This window comes from Crotalus tigris, unplaced genomic scaffold (genome assembly GCF_016545835.1).
Source record: "Crotalus tigris isolate CLP2741 ecotype Arizona unplaced genomic scaffold, ASM1654583v1 scf7180000017598.18339901613:2243638, whole genome shotgun sequence".
Taxonomy (NCBI): Eukaryota; Metazoa; Chordata; class Lepidosauria; order Squamata; family Viperidae; genus Crotalus; species Crotalus tigris.
In genome coordinates this window covers 586457-608855 of record NW_024096502.1, presented here as the reverse complement: position 1 = coordinate 608855, position 22399 = coordinate 586457, and the positions used below count along the sequence as shown (strand labels likewise).

The 22399-nt window shown below is 38.5% G+C and overlaps 1 long non-coding RNA gene across 2 annotated transcripts in view; it reads right to left on the bottom strand.

Moving 5' to 3' along the window:
• Nucleotides 1–22399, bottom strand: part of LOC120318410 — a 78079-nt gene that overhangs the window by 54664 nt on the left and 1016 nt on the right. The window lies entirely within an intron of this gene.

Sequence of the window (22399 nt, the reverse complement as noted above, 5' to 3'; positions counted from 1 at the left end):
TTCTCTTTATGTCTAAGATTTCTGACATTGTGTTTGTCTTAGTTTCCTATATTCTCTCACTGTCTGGCAAATCTGCCACATGTAAATTAATAATGATTACCTAACTAAACATTGTTGATTTAGCAACACTGAATCTACATAAGTGTTTCAGACTAGAGAATCCATTGTAGGATATGTTAATCCATTCAACAGTCTTCAAACCCTAGAATAGAGCAAATTAATTTTAGAGATAGACAGAGACAGAGACAGCTAAGAAGCACACTATTTGAAGTTAAGAAAAAAATACAAAAAAATTGTTAATATATTGATAAAAATTAATTCATTAATTAAGGTAGACTGGCAGTTGGATTTAGCTTTAAACTGGCCAAGATTTCACATAATGCTTCTGTGGTTTTGGACTTCCATGTCTATTTTTCTTGGTAGATATTAAATAGTACATTAAACCAAATAAAAGTTTGTTTATTACAAATGTGCATCTTATTTACAAGAGAAATGTTCCACTGTGTTTAATAAAACTTACGGTCCAGTAAGAATTTTCTTTTAAGTTGTTCTTCTAGGTACATTGCCTTGAACTGATTCCTGAATAAGCATGGTTGGAATTGCTCTATATTATCTTTGATTCCATGGTTGTCATTATTGAAACCCAAGAGTTAAGACTTGAACTCTTTGCTGGAGCCTGGAATATTCCTTGCAGTTGTACAAAATCTGCCACATCTAATACTAGAATTAGGGTAACTCTAACCTTTTACTATCTGATCTGATAAAGCCTCTATGTTCTAGCACCACAAGCTGATTTATATCAGACCTTACTACTGGCCCCTCCAATTTAGACACTTTGTGGTATGCATGTTGATAAATGTAAATCCCAGTGCTGATATGTGCTCTTTCAAGGCAGACCCATTGATAGTTGTTGAATTGGTTTTTCATTCTAGCCACTGACCTCCCCTATTCCTTGGCCATGGAATTGCTATTGCATAACTCCCTCATAGACAGACATATGTTTAAAAGCAGAACATATTTCAGAGGGGTGTATAACATACACTAGGAGACAGATCAGTTTTGGAAAAGGGCTTGTGTACATGCTAAAACTGGGAAGTGATGAGTGTTTAATGATGAAAGGTGCTCAAACAACCAAAGGAGGGAAGTGAAATAGACACTCTGGAAACCAACTGTATCACTCCAATGCTTTCAAGTTTAGCAATAATACAGAGTTCTATTCTCCCAAAAAATAATTCTTTTAAGTAATGCACCTGTGCAGTAAAACTAATGAGGAAACTTTAAAGATGCAAAGAAAAAACAGCACAAATGGAAGAATTGTACAAAAAGACTTCAAAAGTAATATGGAAATTGCTACATGTACTTGATGACAGTAATGACATTAATCACTGTCATTCTGGAACCTGACTTTAAGTTGGCCTATAAAATTGAATAGAATAAAACTGGAAGGGACTTTGGAGGTCTTCTAGTCCATCCCCCTGCTTAAGCAGGAGAACCTACACCATCCCAGACAGGTGATTGTCTATTCTCTTCTTAAAGATCTCCAGTGATGGGGTGCCCACAATTTCTGGGGGTAGGTTGTTCCACTGGTTGATTGTCCTCACTGTCAGGAAATCTTTCCTTAAATCCAGGTTGCTTTTCTCCTTGATCAGTTTCCAATCATTGTTTTCTGTCCTTCCCTCTGGTGCTCTGGTGAACAACGTGACCTCTTCTGCCTTGTGGCAGCCTCTAGATACTGAAACACTACTATTATGTATCCCCTATTTCTTTTTTTCTTTAGACTAGCCAAATCCAGCTCCAGCAGCCATTCTTCGAATGTTTTAGCCTCCAGTCCTTTGATCATCTTAGTTGCTCTTCTCTCATTTTTTCTAAAGTCTCAACATCTTTTTTGTGATATGGTGACCAAAATTGGCTGCAGTATTCCAGGTGTGGTCTTACTATGGCTTTGTAAGGGAGTACTAGTACTTCACGTGATCTTGATTCTATTCCTCTGTTTATACAACCCAGGATTGTATTAGCTTTTATGATTGCTGCCCACACTGCTGGCTCATAGTCAAGTGATTGTCCTCTAAGATTCCAAGGACCCTCTCACAGGTATTTTTTTTAAACTGGGTTTCATCCAATCTGTATTCGTGCCTTTGGTTTTTCCTGCCTAAGTGTAGGATTTTGCTTTTCTCCATGTTGAAACTCATTTTGTTGGATAGGGCCCATTATTCAAGTTTGTCAAGATCTTTTTGGATCCTGAGTTTGTCTTCCTGGCAGTTTGGTATCATCTGCAAATTTGATGAGTTCCCCTTCAATTCCCTCATCTATGTCATTTATGAAGATGTTGAAGAGTACTGGGCCTAAGACGGAACCTTGTGGTACCCTACTCCTTACTTCTCTCCATGTGGATGTAGTGCCATTGAGGACTATTCCTTGAGTGCAGTTTGTCAGCCAGCTACATCTGGTGGTGATGTTGTCTATTCCACCTTTTTCTAGCTTGTCAATTAGTAGGTTGTGGTCTACGTTGTCAAATGCCTTACTGAAATCTAAGTATACTATGTCCACAGCGTTTCTCTGGTCTACTAATTTAGTCATTTTATCAAAGAATGAGATAAGATTGGTTTGGCATGATCTGTTTTTAACAAACCCATGCTGGCTACTAGTTATGACTTTGTTTGTTTCTAATTGTTCGCAGATCTGTTTTTTTATTATCTTTTCTAGGATCTTCTCAGGTATTGATGTTAAAATGATTGGTCTGTAGTTTCCTGGGTCTGTTTTTTTTTTCCCTTTCTTGAAGATGGGGACCATATCAGTCCTTTTCCAATCTTCAGGTATTTCCCTGTTGCTCTAGGATTTATGAAAGATGTGGTGCAGCAGTTCTGAGATACCATCTGCCAGCTCTTTCAGAACTCTGGGATGTAATCTGTCAGGTCTGGGTGATTTATACTCATCAAGGTCATGTAGGAGTTCTCTTACCATTTTCTTGCTTGTTTTACCTTTTGTTTCTAGTGTCTTTTGTAGTGGGTGTTTTTAGTATGTTGGGCTATGGTTTCTTTTTGTATGAAGACTGATGCAAAGTATGAGTTAAGCAGCTCTGCTTTCTCCCTGTTGTTTGTAATTTCCTTACCATCTTCTCTCTTTAGTGGGTTTACACTTTCCTTGACTTTTTTCTTGTTGTTAATATGTTGGAAGAAACTTTTTTTGTTGTCCTTGATTTCTGTTGTGAGTCTTTATTTGTTCTAAGCCTTTGCTTTCCTTACTTCTTCTTTGCATGTTGTGGCTGTCTGCTGATGATCAGCCTTGGTTATGTGCCCCTCTTTCCATTTTTTGTATTTGTCCTTTTTGTTTTTTAATTTGTTAGAGAGATCTTTGTGCAGCCATGCTGACGTCTTCTTGAATTTCTTGTTTTTCTATTTCAGTGGTATTGTGCTGGTCTGGGCTTTTATGATCGCATTTTTCAGGATTTCCTTTGCTTCTTGGGTTGTTTTCTCCTTTAGGATTTTCATCCATGGGATCTTTCCTAGGTTCTCTCTGAGTTTGTTAAAGTCAGCTCTTTTGAAGTTTAAGACCCTTGTTGGATTGTTTTCTGTTGCTAGTGTTAGTGTTATATTAAATTCCAATATGATGTGGTCACTTTCACCCCAGGTTCCGGTAACTTCAGCTCCCTATATAACTTCTCTGTTAGTAAGAATTAAGTCCAGTATGGCTTTACGTCTAGTTCCCTTCTCCACCCTTTGGATGACAAAGTTGTTGGCTAGGTTGGTTAGAAATCTGTTTGATCTACCAATCACTGCAGATTTTTTGTCTCTCTGGGTAGTTGAAGTCACCTATTACTATTGTGGTATGCTTCCTACATACATTTGTTAATTGGTTGGCAAAGAGTTCATCTATTTCTCCTGATTGGTTGGGTGATCTGTAATATATACCTATGGTAATGCCACTTTTTTTCTCTTTTAATTGACCCATATGCATTCTGGAGATTTTGTCTTTGATCGTGTGCATTTCTGTAGATATGTAGTATTCTCTTACATATAGTGCAATTCTCCCTCCTCTTTTTGTAGACCTGTTTCTTTTGAACAATTTGTATCCATTTATCAGTCCATAAATGAAAATATTGAAAATATTGTTTTACAACAAAGCTGAGGAATTGATATCTTATTAGCAGAACTCTGTAGGTTTCTCCTGAGACCAGCTAGCCCTCACTCTTTTGTTGTTCAGAAGAGTAGTGAAGGCAAAGGAGAAGGAGACCCCTCACATTATTCCATCTGATAAGTGACACTGGCCATTTTTATTGATTTTATTGCAATTTGTTGGTGTGATTGGTGTAAGCTTCCCAGAATTGTTGGGATTTTGATAGCTTAGAAGTTTAATAATTCATCATCATGATCATCATCATGATCATCATCATCATCACCACCATCATCATGATCTGTTTTTAAGTGATTGAGTTAAAGAGTGATTTTCTGGTTTTAAAGAGTTACAGAATAAAGATAAGTGGTCAAGGGACTGGAAAAGATTCAGTATATTCTCACATAAAAAAGGAAATGCTAAGAAGGATAGGCATCTGACTCCTAATCAAATCCTTTCTTCAATCCAGGACCAGAAAATGCATAAACAATAAACTATTGCATTTTGATGTTATGTTCTTATCTTTTAATTTTATAGCAGGATGTAATGATGATAGCTTGAGTTTCAGACCATCTGAAAAATGCACCGCTGATTTTTTTTCCAGTACTAAAATTAAATAATCAGGGAAATGTACAATGGTGAGAGGGGTTTGGAAAGCCAATGCATTTTTTATTCCAATCATATCTGATTTTTAATTTTTATTTATGGCTGATTGCATAACTAGCCAGATGTTTAGACTAGATTAGGCATTTTTAAGCACTTATCCATTGCTAAATGGATAGAGAAAGTTAACAACTATGCAAGGAATCTTTATGTAATTATCATCAAAAAATAAAACAGAGAATTTTCTAGTTTTGCAACAATATATCTAGAAACATAGAAATAAGTCTTTTTCTACATAATACTAATACAGTACACAGAACTCTAAATATTCCCTCCATTCTTGATGACTATATCAAGAAGATTGTTGATTTTTTTAAAAGCAATGCTGGAATGGATTATCAATGCTGTCGTCTGAGGTTTTTCTTTCCAAGCTTGTAGTCTAGCCTACAGGCCTGAGTTTCCTGATGGTGTTTCATGTGAAAGTTAACCAGAATCAACAAATATCAGTTTGAAGATCAGAGCAAGAAAATGTTTCTAGAGGAAGTAATGGGGGAAACATCCAGAGGGTTAGGGTAATCCTAATCCTTTATTATTTGATGTGTCAAGGGCTCTGTGTTCTAATACCAAAAACTGCTTTAAATCAGATCATACCACTGGCCTCTCTAATTCACTCTTTTATGTAATATTATACCCTTCAGAAACTTGACTACAGCAGCAGTAAAGCTCAAACAGCAAAATTAGTTTCCACAGAATTGTATCTGAAATTACCTAAAGATTGTCTATCTCGTCATAGATATTTCCTAGTCCAATTGATTGATTCTGAGAGTAATTAATATTCAATAAGTTCCACAAAACTTGTTTATGTTTAGAGTTGAGGTCCCAGACAACCAGCAACAATTTAACGTGGGTGATACTGTATGTGGTTGCTATTTTTTTTTTCTCTGTTTGTGGTTTGGATATTTTAATTTTTAATGATTTTATAATCTTTAATGGAGTGTGGTTTTATTTGATTGACCCATCCAGAGTCATCTTCTGTTGAGATGTGTAGCTATATAAATAAACTAGAGACTCTTTTACAAAGAAAATATGTACTCTTCAATCAATTTCTACCTGATAGTGGCTGTCTGTTAGTTGCATAAAGCATCAGCAACCTATGAAAGACATACAGCATCATGCTCTGGTAATGCTTTGTCTTGCGATATTGGATTTTGCACTTTTTGTTATTTTGGCATTCCTTCTCCCACTCTACTTCTCCCCAAAATGTCATGAGTTTCAAAGGCTTGTGAAAGATTGTCCAGACTTCAAATAAGTATGGGGAACCACTCGGGTGGAAACTAATCAAGGAGAGAAGCAACCTAGAAGTAAGGAGAAACTTCCTGACAGTGAGAACAATTAATCAGTGGAACAGCCTACCTCCAGAAGCAGTAAATGCTCCAACACTGGAAGTTTTTTAAGAAGAGTCTGGACAGCCATTTGTCTGAAATGGTGTAGGGTTTCCTGCCTGAGCAGGGGGTTGGACTAGATGACCTCCAAGGTCCCTTCCAACTTTACTACTATTATTATTATTATAAAACAAGTTCCACTTTTCCCAGAGATATCCTTAGACACTTGATTGCTCAACACGGAACCACAAATGAAGCTCGGGCAACAACTTTTCTATCCTATGTCTTGATGATGTTGCTTTCATCTTATGTCCCAATCATGATTAAAACAGTTTTGGATCATCCTGAACTATATTAATATTTAAACAGTATTTTTCTCTTTGTTTCAACAACTTTCAAGTAGAGTTTCAAGGTATATAATATCAATTATTACCCACTGCTTTGTAGAAAGTCATGTGATCTCTATGACTTGAAACAAAGGCAATAGAGGCAGCATAGGTGAGCAATGGGAATCTCAGTCAGGATAATCTTCTGTCGATTTAGGTATGGGAAGAGAACACTCAGTTCAAAAATGTGAAAAGGCCTTGAAAGTTGCAAATAGTTGGAAGGGTTACTGTAGGTGGAAGAAGGATATTGTAGATTAGCAGCTTCCAGATGGGCAGCTAGCAACTTGGTCTCCCACAAGATAGAGAGCAAGGAATTTTATGGACCCATAGCTGAAATCTGAAATTCACATACTATATAGGCAGGAGATAAGATTTTTTAGGGTTTTCTTCTTTTTACTCAAAAAGAGTGGTCATAGGATTACCAGCTTTATTACTTTGTTCTAGCTTTATTATAGCACAAGTGCTCCTGAATAAAAAATATTTTATTCTGCAAGCTAACAGAAGCTAATATTTAAGATAAAGAGATGAAACAAATAAATTAAAAAATTTAAGAAAAAAGACAGAAAAAAACAATATGAATAACTTCTGTTTTTTCCCCAACATTTTTGTTGCAATGTTATATGTAATGTTTACATACATTCCAACATTACAACTACATTACATTACAATGGTTTTGTTGTAATGTTGAAGAATTAATAGAGTTTGAAGAACCTTAGAGGTCTTCTGGTCCAATCCCTGCTCAAGAAGGATACACAATTCCATTCTGGACAAATGGCTGTTCAATCTCTTCTTTAAATGGTCCAATGTGGGAGCACCCACAACTTCTGAAGGCAAGCGGTTCCACTGATTAATTGTTCTCACTATTAGGAAATTTTTTCCTTAGTTCTAGATTGGTTGTGTCATTGATTAATTCCCATCCATTGTTTCTTGCCTTGCCTTCTAGTGCTTTGAAAAATAGGTTGAACCCCTCTTCTTTGTGGCAGCCTCTCAAATATTAGAACACTGATATATCACTCCCAGTCCTTCTTTTCATTTCACTAGATATACATAATTCCTGTAACCATTCTTCATATGTTTTTGCCTACATACCCCTAATCTTCTTTGTTGCTCTTCTCTGCACAATTTCTTGAGCCTCAACATCTTTTTTATATTGTGGTGACCAAAACCAAGGCATTATAAAACAGTACTAACACTTCACATGTTCTAGATTTTATCCTTCTGTTATTACAACCTAGGATTGCATTGGCTTTTTTGCAACACACTGCTGGCTTATAGTTAATGATAGTCCAGTAGGACTCCAAAATCCCTCTCACAGTTACTGCTCATGAGCCTGGTTTCACCTAACCTCTACTTATACATTTGGTTTTTTTTTTTTCTTTTCTAAGTGTAAAACCTAACTTTTCTCTACACTGAATTTTATTTTATTAGATAGGGCCAATGTTCAAATCTATTGAGATCCATATGGATCTTGAGCCTATCTTCTATGGTTTTAGCTATTCCTGCCAGTTTAGTGTCATCTGCAAATGTGATGAGTTCACCTTCTATTCCCTCATCTAAATCATTTAGGAAGATGTTAAAGAGTACTAGATATCTCGAGGTATCCATGTAGATGTAATTCCATTAAGGACTGCATATTGAGTGTGGTTTGTCAGCCAGTTACAAATCCATCTGGTGGTTGCCTAGCTCACATTTTTTTAGCTTACCACATTTTTTAGAAGTAGCAATAGCAATAGCACTTGGACTTATATACCAGATGAGTTCACCTTCTATTCCCTCATCTAAATCATTTAGGAAGATGTTAAAGAGTACTGGATATCTCAGGGTATCCATGTAGATGTAATTCCATTAAGGACTGCATATTGAGTGTGGTTTGTCAGCCAGTTACAAATCCATCTGATGGTGCTGTTGCCTAGCCCACATTTTTTTAGCTTACCACATTTTTTAGAAGTAGCAATAGCACTTGGACTTATATACCATTTCACAGTGCTTTACAGCCCTCTTTAAACAGTTTACAGAGTTGGCATATTGCCCCCAATAGTCTGGGTCCTCATTTTACCAACCTCAGAAGGATGGAAGGGTGACTCAACCTTGAGCAGGTGAGAATTGGACTGCTGGCAGTCAGCAGAATTAGCCTGCAATATTGCATTCTAACCACTGCACCCCCACAAAGTAGGTTGTGATCTATTTTGTCAAATGCCTTACTGAAATCCAAGTATACTATATCTAATGCATTTTGCTGGTTCACTAATTTAGTCACTTTGTCCAAGAATGAAATAAGATTTTTTGTCACAATCTTCTTTTGACAAACCCATATTGGTTTCTGGTTATAACTTTGTTTGCCTCTAGGTTTCACAGATTTGCTGCTTCATTATCTTTTCCAGGCTCTTCCTTTTTATGACCCAGGTTGCCTAGGCAGAGGCAGGCTATGATAGAGTCCTTTATTGCCCTGTTAGCTACCACAAGTGGTCCTATAACAGTTAGTAAGGCTCCACCCCACACTAACCTGAAATAGGCACCCTCAGTTTCCAAAAGCAAGTAAACAACAAAAGAAGTCCAAGGAGAAGGTGGAAACTCACAGGGCAAGGTCCAAAGTCCAGGTACAAAGGGCAAAGCAAGTCTACAAGGCAAAAGCAAGTTACGGGCAAGAGAACAAATCAAAGCCAGGGGAGTGTAAGCCAAAACAAACAATTGTTCCTGACAAAGACAAACTCCCCAGCTTCTCCTTAAGTCAACCCACACGAGGTGTTCCTTGTGAGGAGGGGTAAGGCGACCTTCTCCCAAGTAGCCTCATAGCCCTCCTTTGAGCTTGCCTCTGCTCTACTCTCTGTGCCCTTGGATTGAGTGGGGGAGGCAGCTGTTTCTCATCAGAAGAGATCTGCTGCCTATTAGCATCACTGCCTCTCTGCAGCCGATCCTCCTCTGTGTCTGGGAAGACAGGCCACTCTCCATTCAGTTGACCATCTCCCCCAGTGCCTAAGGGGCCTGGGATAGCATTGTCCTCAGCCCCTGGCCTTTGTAAATATTCCAAAAAAGTTGTGCCATACTCATCGGATGGTCCTCCTCCTTCTCCTCTGAATCAGGCTCTGATGAGGCCATAACATTCTCAGCTATTGATGTCAGGGTGATTGGTCAGTAATTTGCTGGATCTATTTTTTTTTCTTTTTCTTTTTTAAGATGTAAACAACATCAGCTTTTTTCCAGTCCTCTGGAAGTTGCCCAATGTTCCAGGATCTTTGAAAAATATGGTTCAATAGTTCCGAGATCATGTCTGTCAGCTCCTTCAGAACTCTCCATTTGATCCTGGTGATTCAAACTCATTAGTATGGACAGGTGTTCTCTTACCATTTTCTTGCCTACTTTAATTTAAATTCCTAGTTTGTCTTTTACATTTCTGTTTTTGGTGGGTAGGGCTATTTGTTTCCTTTTGTGTGAAGACAAATGCAAAGAATGAATTAAGCAACTCAGCATTCTCCCTGCTTTCTATCACTTCCTTGCCATCTTCTCTCATTAGTGGACCAATTGTTTCCTTGACTTTTTTCTTGTTTTTTTTTTACATATTGAAATAAATGGACAATCACTTACATATGAACCAGTAGTGTGCTACAACCACTAAAATATCCAATGCAGTCCTAGGCTGGATTAACAAAGGGACAGAATCAATATCATGTGAAGTGCTTTATGTTTTGGTAAGATCTCACTCTGAATACAGTTTTCGTTGCCACAATATAAACAAAATATAGAAACTCTGGAAAAACTGCTGAAAAAAGCAACAAAGATTATTAGGGGACTAGAGGCTAAAACATTTACAGGAATTGGGTATGTCTAGACTAGTAAAAAGAAGGACTAGGGGTGACATGACAGCAGTGTACCAATATTTGAAGGGGGTCAATTTATTTTCCAAAGCACCAGAAGACATGATAAGAAGCAATGGATGGAAACTATCAAGGAGAAAAGCAGAATGAAGGAGAAATTTCCTGATTGTGAGAACAATTAACCAATGGAACAGCTTGCCTTTAGAAGTTGTGGATGCTCCATTACTAGAGGTTTTTAAGAAGAGATTGTCTGAAATGGTATAGGATCTCCTGCTTGAATAGGGGATTGGACTAGAAGACCACCAAGGACTCTTCCAATTCTGATGCTCTATGTTCTTTCCATTTTTTTATATTTATCCTCTTTGTCTTTCAGTTTATCAATGTTTTTTTCAATGTCAACTGTCTGAATAAAGAATTAAAAAAAAGGAATCTTCAAGGCTTTGAAAGCCATAAAAGAGCTTTATTGAATACACATCTCGGAACTGAAGAAGCAGCAAAACCAGCTCTGGTTTTCCCACATAAAAATATGACTAGTTAAACAATAGCTTCCCTTAACCCCCAACTAACAAGTATTCACATTGTCCAATGATGGAGCTTTGGTTTGTTATGAGAACAATCCACTTCTCTGTCAGATACCTGCATTAGTGACCTTGGCATTCTTGTTGACTCTCATAGTCCATGGACAGCTTCTTAAAATCCCATTTCCTCCCTATGCTTTCTACTCCCCTCTGTTTCTATGGCAAGTTGAGTAGCAATAGAAGTTAGCAGGCATCTTAGCAATTGAAACTTGACAATAAGAGAGTTCTTTACGCAATCATGCTAGTTTCTTCTTGGATTTTTTTCCCCAAGTAGTATTGTGGTGGACTGGGCTTTTATAATCACAAATCATGTAAAATAAATTTCAATTAAACTCTGTGGTTACAACATGACTTTCATTTTTCTACCAATTATTACTTTTCCAGTTATCAATTCACACTGATAATTTCATTTTTTTTTTCTGTTTCAGTTTAAGAGGGCTTCCAATGGGCATTAAAAAGCTTTGGACTATTATTGAATGGTGGCTATGAAATTGTCTCTTTTATTGGTGGATGGCTCTCTTTATTTTCTTGCTGAATGCTAACTGTTGTGTCCTGAGCCTGCAAAAGCAAGCTCGGGACGTTGCATTGGTCCCGGGCATTCCAAAAGCTGCCTGGGACCAGACAGAGTGGCGCCAGCCTTGTACGCATGCGCAAGGTACAAAAACACTCTGTTCCTATTGGTTGACACTGTCTGGGTTTCTGGCCATATAAAAAGGCCTGCGTGCCTTTTGGTTTTTGCTTACTTGTTGGAGAAGGAGAATAAAGAGTAGTTAACAGTTACCATGTGTCTTCATCATTCGCATGTGAACAAAGGATTCAACACTGGTGACGAAGGTGGGATACTTTGCAAGCTGAAACAAAAGATTTAAGGACTCACCCAGGAAGTCCGGCGAAGGGAAAAACGGAGCCTGAATCAGCATCTCAGCCTGCCAGTACAGCATCGCTGGAGGGTGAGCTTGGTTAAAGGACCCTTTCCCAAATAACGGCTTGCAGAGGAAGCGATTGTTGAAGATCGTAAAGTTTACAATGTCGAAGATTGGCCTCTTGTCTGATTTCGATGTCTCCCACCCAGAGAGATGGAATTCTTACGTAGCACAGGTGGAGAACTACTTCAGAGTAAATCATAATAAGAGAAGATGGCCTGAAGGCAGCAACTCTTTTGTGTGCCTGTGGACAAGAAGCTTTTGACATTGCAGAAAATCTGGTGGCCCCTGCACCTCTAGAGCCATTAACTTATACTGACTTGAAAAAGATGTTGAAGGAGCACTTCCAGCTGAAGTTATCCATCATTGCTTGGAGGCACACGTTCGAGCAGAGAGACCAGAGGCCAAGTGAATCTGCTGTGGACTTTATTGCTGCCTTAAGGCAAGCGGCCAGGCCTTGTGAGTTCAAGGATCTGGAAGAGAGGCTGCGAGATCGCTTCGTATGCGGTTTGAGGAGCAGAGACTTACAACAGAAGATTTTTGCAAAAGAAGATGTCTCCTTCCAAGATGTGCTATGAGAGATGGCAGCTGAGGAAGCAGCAGGCGGGGCTGTGAAGGCCTTACAGCTCACCAGAAACCCTCCAGATACAACTACCATCCATCAAGAGGATGCTCGAGAAGGATTGGAAGCGGATCCTGAAGAGGAGGTGGACAGACTTCACCAGCCAGCTGAAAGGAGGCAGAAGGGCCGTCCGGACAAGGCCCCAGCATCTCTTCAATGCTTCGGGTGTGGAGAACGCCACAAGCGAGCTGACTGCAAGTTCCACTCCACCATTTGCATGGTGTGTGGAGGCAAGGCCACATTGCATCCATCTGTTTGGGTCGCCAGAAGGTTCGACCCCTGGTACCTTTCTGAAGAATTGCTTCAGAAAGGTACCAGGGTCCCTAGCCAACATAGGGTGGATTTCTGTGCATCGCGCAGGAGTATTCCGAAGACAGGGACACACAAGCCCCTTAAGAAGAAACTTTCCATTAACGTAAAGTTGCAAGGGGTTCCCTTATCAATGGAGTTGGACACTGGGTCTGCTCTCTCAATTATTTCAATTAACAAAATTTACAAAACCTGCCTGGATAATTTCATCAGGTGTCTGGAAAACATTTCCCACTCAATGCAGACTATTGCACATAGTACTATACAACCACATCATATACCTATTTGTGGCATGACAAAATCCAGATTTTCACTATAAATACAAGAAGTTTTGGTCATTTCTTCAGCCTCTCATTGCTTGTCCAAAATAATCTATCCAGCTTCCTAAACATGAAATTTTTTGGCATTTTTTCAGCTATTCTCTTCTTTGCCCTGATAATGGCTATAGGCAAGGTATATCTTAATTTCAAACTAATCAAGAATACTGCATAAATATGAAGATGCTCTTTCATGTTCTTATGATAGTGTGGGATATATTTTCTTTTTATTCAAAGAATGTTAATGCAGTGGAGACATTCAGAGTACACTTTATATTTATTATTTTCCTACACATTCTCTCTGATATCAGATTTTGCAGTATTTACTGTTTATTTTATTTTTTAATAAATAGATCAACACAGCATTTATTTAAATGAATATTCTAAATCTAGGATAACATTTCTAGGTCTTTTCATAGAGATAAATGAAATACTTGCAGCATATTTGTTATTAAATTACTTCAGCAAATTGTAACATCTGACTAATCTTGTCTGGGCTCTAAAAGAGATTGGATTGATTTGGTTAGTGTGTAAATAAGAGACCTTTATAGAATGCCAGGAATTTGGGCTTGATTGGAAATTCAAAAACAAACAAACAAACAAATAAAAAACAATTTGGAAAAAGATGGCAATGGCAAACCATTTCTCTGATATTTCCATTAAAAAAAGGAATTGTCATTCTAGTTATCAGAACATGATTTGAAGGATATTAAATTTCTCTCCAGCACTAGTTAGTCCTACAGGGTTATTAAAATATTAGATGAGCAGTTGAACTCAAAAAGGGTTTAACTTTGGATAGATCTTATTACTGGGATTGAACTTTGGAACTTGACTTTATTGCTGAAGCATATTGTATTGATTGCTTCTATTCAAAACATTTTTCTATCCTAGTAGTACATTTATTATATATAAATTTTTATCTCTCCTTTTATTTACCCAGCAGAACATGGTGGGCAAAGCCTGTGTATATGCTATCTGATTTCAGAGTGGCCCTCTTTACTGGCTAAATTGTGCTGTTATGACAACAAATGGCAAGAAGAATGATAGAGGGTTCCTGGGTACACAAATCTCTCTCTCTCTCTCTCTCTCTCTCTCTCTCTCTCTCTCTCTCTTCCTCCCTCCCTCCCTCCCTCCCTCTCTTCTTCTCTCCCTCCTTCCTTCCTTCCTTCCTTCCCTCCCTCCCTCCCTCCCTCCCTCTCTCTCTCTCTCTCTCTCTCTCTCTTTCTCTCTCTCCCTAGCATGTAAGACACCAAAGACAGCTGCGGACTGCGACCGTGCAGGTGGCAAGTGCAGGTTTCTACGATGCCCAACAAATCTGACTGACATTGGAAGCTGTGATAAAAATGATGGTGTTTGCTGCAAAAAAACCAGTAATTTCATTTTTATTTTATAATCAGTTTCCTCTGTCTGCTTCTTTCATTTACTCAAGTCCTCAGTAAAATCTACTTACAGTTCAGAAAGGTATAGCAAAGAATTTCAGAGATACAGAGCTATATGTTTAAGTATTCCTTTGTTGTTAATTGCGAAGTCGTGTCCGACCCATCGCGACCCCATGGACAACGTTCCTCCAGATCTTCCTGTCCTCTACCATCTTCTGGAGTCCATTTAAATTCACACCTACTGCTTCAGTGACTCCATCCAGCCATCTCATTCTCTGTCGTCCCCTTCTTCTATTGCCCTCAATCTTTCCCAGCATTAGGCTCTTCTCCAGTGAATCCTTCCTTCTCATTAGGTGGCCAAAGTACTTGAGTTTCAACTTCAGGATCTGGCCTTCTAAAGAGCAGTCGGGGTTGATCTCTTCTAGGACTGACCGGTTTGAACGCCTTGCAGTCCAAGGGACTCGCAGGAGTCTTCTCCAGCACCATAGTTCAAAGGCCTCAATTCTTTGGCGCTCAGCCTTTCTTATGGTCCAACTTTCACAGCCATACATTGCAACTGGGAAAACCATGGCCTGGACTATACGCACTTTTGTTGGCAGGGTGATGTCTCTGCTTTTTAGAATGCTGTCTAGATTTGCCATAGCTTTCCTCCCCAGGAGCAAGCGTCTTTTAATTTCTTGGCTGCAGTCCCCATCTGAGGTGATCTTTGAGCCCAGAAAAATAAAATCTGTCACTACCTCCATTTCTTCCCCATCTATTTGCCAGGAATTGAGAGGGCCGGATGCCATGATTTTGGTTTTCTTAATGTTGAGTTTCAAGCCAACTTTTGCACTCTCCTTCTTCACCCGCATCAAGAGGCTCTTTAGTTCCTCTTCACTTTCTGCCATTAGAGTGGTATCATCTGCATATCTTAGGTTGTTGATATTTCTCCCGGCAATCTTAATTCCAACTTTTGATTCATCTAGCCCTGCCTTTCTCATGATGTGCTCTGCATATAAGTTAAATAGGCAGGGCGACAGTATACAGCCTTGCCGGACTCCTTTTCCAATTTTGAACCAATCAGTGGTTCCGTGTTCGGTTCTCACTGTTGCTTCTTGACCCGCATATAGGTTTCTCAAGAGACAAATGAGATGGTCTGGTACTCCCATCTCTTTAAGAACTTGCCACAATTTGTTGTGATCCACACAATCAAAGGCTTTAGCATAGTCAATGAAGCAGAAGTAGATGTTTTTCTGGAACTCCCTAGCTTTCTCCATGATCCAGCGTATGTTGGCAATTTGATCTCTAGTTCCTCTGCCTCTTCGAAATCCTGCCTGTACTTCTGGTAGTTCTCGATCCACATACTGCTGGAGTCTAGCTTGTAGGATTTTAAGCATAACTTTACTAGCATGTGAAATGAGTGCAATGGTGCGATAGTTTGAACATTCTTTGGCATTGCCTTTCTTTGGAATTGGAATGTAAACTGACCTTTTCCAATCCTGTGGCCACTGTTGAGTTTTCCAAATTTGCTGGCAAATTGAGTGTAGCACTTTTACTGCATCGTCTTTTAAGATTTTGAATAGCTCAGCTGGAATACTGTCACCTCCACTAGCTTTGTTGTTGCTCAGATTTTCTAAGGCCCATTTCACTTCACATTCTAGGATGTCTGGTTCGAGGTCAGTGACCATCTCATTGTGGTTATCTGGGATGTTAAGCTCATTCTTGTATAGTTCTTCTGTGTAGTTTTGCCATCTCTTCTTAATCTCTTCTGCCTCTGTTAGGTCTCTGCCATTTTGGTCCTTTATCATGCCCATCTTTGCATGAAACGTTCCCTTCATATCTCCAATTTTCTTGAAGAGATCTCTGGTCCTCCCTATTCTGTTGTTTTCTTCTATTTCTTTGCACTGTTCATTTAAGAAGGCATTCTTATCTCTTCTAGCTACTCTCTGGAATTCTGCATTCAATTGGGTGTATCTTTCTCTTTCTCCTTTGCCTTTCTCTTCCCTTCTTTCCTCAGCTATTTGCAAAGCTTCCTCAGACAGCCATTTTGCTTTCTTGCATTTCTTTTTCTTTGGGATGGTTTTAGTTGCTACCTCTTGTACAATGTTGCGAACTTCCATCCATAGTTCTTCAGGCACTCTGTCTATCAGATCAGTTCCTTAAATCTATTTGTCACCTCTACTGTATATTCATCAGGAATATGATTTAGTTCATACCTGAGTGGCCTAGTGCTTTTCCCTACTTTTTTCAATTTAAGCCTAAATTTTGCAACGAGAAGCTCATGATCTGAGCCACAGTCAGCTCCTGGTCTTGTTTTTACTGACTGTATAGAGCTTCTCCATCTTTGGCTGCAGAGCACATAGTCAATCTGATTTCTATGTTGACCGTCTGGTGATGTCCATGTGTAGAGCCGTCTCTTGGGTTGTTGGAAAAGAGTGTTTGTTATGACCATCGTATTCTCTTGACAAAATTCTATTAGCCTGTGCCCTGCTTCATTTTGTACTCCAAGGCCAAACTTGCCTGTTATTCCGGTTATCTTTTGGCTTCCTACCTTAGCATTCCAATCCCCCATGATGATAAGGACATCATTTTTTGGTGTTAATTCTATAAGGTGCTGTAGGGCTTCATAGAACCGGTCAATTTCATCCTCTTCAGCACCAGTGGTTGGGGCATAGATTTGGACTACTGTGATATTGAATGGTTTGCCTTGGATTCGAATTGAGATCATTCTGTCATTTTGGGGATTGTATCCCAGTATTGCTTTTCCTATTCTTTTATTGACTATGAAGGCTACTCCATTTCTTCTGAGGGATTCTTGCCCACAGTAGTATACCTGATGGTCATCTGAGTTAAATTCACCCATTCCTGTCCATTTTAGTTCGCTGATTCCTAAGATGTCGATGTTCAGTCTTGTCATCTCTTTTTTGACTACGTCTAGCTTGCCTTGATTCATGGATCTTACATTCCAGGTTCCTATGGAGAAAAAATCTTTACAGCATCGGACTTTCCTTTCACCACCAGATATATCCACAGCTGAGCGTCCTTTCGGCTTTGGCCCAGTCGCTTCATTCTTTCTGGCGCTACTAGTACTAGCCCTCTGCTCTTCCCCAGTAGCATATTGGACACCTTCTGACCTGAGGGGCTCATCTTCCAGCGTCATATCTTTTTTCCTTTTAGTACTGTCCATGGGGTTTTCATGGCAAAGATACTGGAGTGGTTTGCCATTTCCTTCTCCAGTGGATCACATTTTGTCAGAACACTCTGCTATAACCTGTCCGTCTTGGGTGGCCCTGCACGGCATAGCTTATAGCTTCATTGAGTTATGCAAGCCCCTTCGCCACGACAAGGCAGTAATCCATAAAGGGGAAGTATTCCTTACAAGTACCCATAATAGCTACGAAGCTTGGAATCATAGTACAACAATATATGGAGTACCACAGATTCTCCTGTCTGGAGGTAAACAAATTGAGGTGGCATGGTTTTGGGTTTTTTTTGCCTATAGCAGCTGTTTAATTACAACAATAAGGACTGAGTTGAGATTGATGGTAAAACAAGGAGAGTATAGTCACTGAAGCAGTAGGTGTGAGTTTAAATGGACTCCAGAAGATGGTAGAGGATAGGAATGCCTGGAGGAATGTTGTCCATGGGGTCGCGATGGATCAGACACGACTTTGCAACTAACAACAACAAATTCAGGACAAAAATAAAACCCAATTGCCTTTTGAAACAAAGTACCTTTGGGACAAGCTTGGATGTAGTTTCTTCCCTAGATCTTTACTCAAAAAGGTTAAGAATGGAAAAAAAATATAGCACTTTTATCTACTTGTATTAATAAACTATCTCTGAAAAACTTACTGAGCTGTCTTAAATATAGAGAAATTAAGATACACTCCACTGATATAATTTAAGTCATTTAAATTTGGGTAGAATGGTCTGTTCAATAGTTTTTTTTAATTATGAATTTGAGCATATTTATTCTATATTTCATTTACTTGAATTAATATGTACACATATATATGTTTCTAAATGACATATCAAATGAAAAGTTTTAACATGTTTTGCTCTTTATACAGGTAAAATCATAGCATGATGGATTCCCTGGTTTGAATATTCATTGAAATTCATTCATTTTTCTTTGCTTAATCTGCAATGCAAAGTTTCTTTCCTACATTTGCAATACAATGTGATGCTTATAGCTGATTTATCCTGCACTTTTTTATGCAAATAAAAATCTCTTGCATTGAACACTGAGCATCTACAGTATTATAGTGTTTGGGAGAAATTTGGTAGTATGCCTCTCAGCCCTCTCTCTCTGTCTCTCTTTGTGTGTGTCTGTCTCTGTGTGTATCTGTGTGTGTGTATTTGGAAGGCTACAATTTATTCACCTCTAGCTTCTAGCATTAGCTGGCATAGCAAAAACATTTATGGAGGCCCTTCTGCCCCTCCAGTCAAATATTCAGAGCTGGTCCATCTTAATACAGCACATTTCAGCTGTTTTAGTGGTTAAGTGCACCAAAAAAAGTAAAAATAAAATGGTGCAAGAAAAATAGACATAGCACAAAAAAAATCTGTACTCTAATCCTAATCAGTGTCTACTCTTGTTTCAAATACGGGACAAATAATGCTGTTTTTTTCTTCAACCTTGGATAGTATTTTATACCTGACAGAGAACTAGAAAATCAATCCAAAGTTGAGCAGTAGAGAGCCTGTTCTGATTCTATAGTCATTAAACATTTTTTTAAAAAAATGGATTTTCAGTTCATTAAGCCAGCATTGCTCAACCTCAACAACTTTAACATGTGTAGACTACAAATCCCAGAATTCCCCAATCAGCATTCTGGGACTTGATATCCACACATCTTAAAGTTCCTGAAAATGAGAAAGACTGCATTAACCAGGGTGCTGGAGAAAATAGAAAACATTCTCTCTTTTCCTAGGCTTCCTCTAAGTTCTTTTATTTTGAGCAGAAGGAAAGGCTGAGGTGATCTATTTCAAGGCAGTGATTAAGAGACGTTCATAAAGTATGGGTATGCAATAATGCAGGCCTTGTGAAAAAAATATCTTCCTATCCAGATAGCAGTGTGATAATCTGCAATATTTTCTTCCAGTTCTATTTAAAATATTTATATTTAAGTCATGTTTTAAAATACATCCATGGCTGATTAAATGCAGAGAATTTTACCTAATAATGTGAGAACAGCAAAGGATTGGATGAGATTGAATCCCATAAATGCTGTTTTCAAGAAGTCATCAGTTTTGGTTGTAGTAATCAGTGCTCAGTCATTGCAGGGTGCAAATATGGCTGCTCCTACACAGCATTTTATTGTTTATATACAGTTTTACAAGCAGCAAAAGTTCTACATGGCAATAACATTTCATTGGTTAAACTCCTAACCAATCCTTAAGAATACAGAAGCCAGAGTCACAAAACAGGGAGCAGTTGGCAATAACATCTTGTTGGTGTGAGCTAGCTGATATCAAGCAGGCAAGGTCATTGCACAAGCCTGCGTACTTTCACATCGCCATGGTGATGTGAAGGAATGAGATAGATGCAGAGAGGAGAGGCACACAGGCTTTGGAGGGGCAGTTTTCTGCACACGACCTCTATCTGGCCCCCACCTCTACATCTCACTCTTTTTTGTTTTGTTAGACGAAATATCGTCATAAGAGGGGTTAAAAGCTCTGATACATATATTGCAAAAAGAAAGGAATACATTGCATAAAACAGCATCCACCAAGATCCTAAAGTATCAATTTTCAAATCAGAGACCAAATTGTGTAAAATATTAATCTGGTGCTGGATGGTTCGTGAATTATCAGAAATATTGAAACAACACATTCCCTCAAAACTTTCACAACCCAAATGCTGACACAGAAGCAAATAATCAATTGCGGCACGATTTTGCAAAATAGCCTTTTTCAAATCTTGCAGTTCATGGTTGATTGCTGAAATAGCTGAAGAAGTAGCATTAATGTTGAGGTGAGCATGAACAGCAAGTCCTGGCACACCCACTAGATATATAGCCAATGCAACATATTCTGCTTTATTAGGTAAGGTTGTCTCAGAGTCACAAGTGCTGTCTAGCATGACCCCACATGGAGAACGGTTCGAGTGAACTTGTTGTTTGGAAAGCAAAACAGGAATCAGCCGGCTGAGGCAATACTGCGCTTCTCAAATATTAGCAGGAATATAATTAAAAGTTTCTTGACCACATGTAAAAAACCATCCTTGTGGTAGCCAAAAATGTCCAAAATGAAAGGAATCTCTTTAAAAGCTGTGCAGTTTAAAACAGGTGAGCCAATGCGATGACAGTGAGGTTTTTTACTTGAAGAAGTACAATTAACTATTTTTGCACATGTTATGTTTGCAGGGATTGCTACCATGTTATGTTTGCAGGGATTGCAAAGCAATAGCGTCAGGGGGTGGATAATAAGCAATGACCCCCCAGCTAGTTAAACTTTAACTTTATAGTTAAAGCTCCCATTGAATAAAATTCTGTTATAGTCAGTAAAGTTTTGAATTACTGCAGAAGGGTTACAAACAAGGACTAAACATGTAGAAGCCAAAAAGAGAGAACATGGATAACATCCATTTGTCATAATTGATTAGAGGCAAAACCACATAAAAGACATAAAAAGACATAAAAAAAAATTAGGCCCAGTAAGGGAGGAGTGACTGTGTATATGAGAAATAAAATTATAAATGCTTTCAGTCTTGTAGCAGCTGCTGTAAAGGGAAAAACAAAGTCATAAGATTGGGGTCAATCCTGGGTGTGATGCAAGCACCTGAAAGAGTAAAAATAAGTTGGCACACATAATGAGAGTCAGAGATTAAGTTAAAAGGCTGTTGAGAAAAGGTGTGGAAAGCTAAAATAGCAGCAGATAATTCTGAGCGTTGTGGTGAGGATTGCATTGCAGTGTAGGACACTTTCCAGATATCATCATGAGAATCCTTGTAAGCAATTGCTCCTCTCATTCACCCTTCATCTGAAAAAACAGTAGGAGCTTGTGGCAAGGGAGAAGGAGACAACAGTGGGTGAACAGGAAAGGAAAAGTCATTAAACAAGCAAGCCAAAGATCTTTAGGCAAATGATATGAAATACAGCCTATATAGTCAGTTAAAACACACTAAAGAGATAAGTTATTCTTGAAAACAAAATTGAAAATCAGATTGTGGGATAGGAAAAACAATATTAATTAAATCAGTTCCATTTCGACAGCAAGCTCATGTGCGTCCTAAGGTTATCATTTCAGCAACCACCTGGATAAAAAATAAAACATTTTGGGATGGGGTGTGGGGTAAGTCTAAAAGCCAATTAGATTGTATCTTTGGTGCTCCAATTTAATCAAATTCCATTCAGATGGAAACAAATTTCCAATAAATAGGTTAAACATTTATAAATCTAAACGAAACAATTCAGAGTCAGTTCTTTTGGTTGTTGGATATATAGGTCTAATTAAACAATTTAAACTCAACAATTTTTCCCTCAAAAAATATTGTCCAACAATTACTGTTTCCTCTTTGGAGTAAAAAATTTATAAGCCGAAACTGCAAGAGTGGGTATCAAATTTCAGATTCACTCCACCCTTCTCAGATCACAATTCTAAGCAGAGGAAAAAAAAGTTTTAAATGAACAGCTCCCCCTCCTTCTTTCTGTCTCTTGCTCTTAAAGCAACACAGCCAGCCGAAAGAAACAGGGGAAAAAAAAATCTCACCACCAAAAAATGATTTTCTCTCCTTCATATGCATTTTCCATAAATTCTTTCACATATCCTCCATGAAACTCTTCTCATGCAAACACTTACTATTACTTTCACAGCCTGGGAGAGAGTGGGTGGGGTTTGAGGGCTAACACCCACTTAGGTACCAACAAATTAATTCATTCAGTTCCATGCTAACTGTTTGAATAAACAATTCCACATACAAATATTTCATTTCATACTTTCTCCAGGCAAACCATGTATTCTTAGTAAGGCCTTTTTGTATGTTGTTATCAGA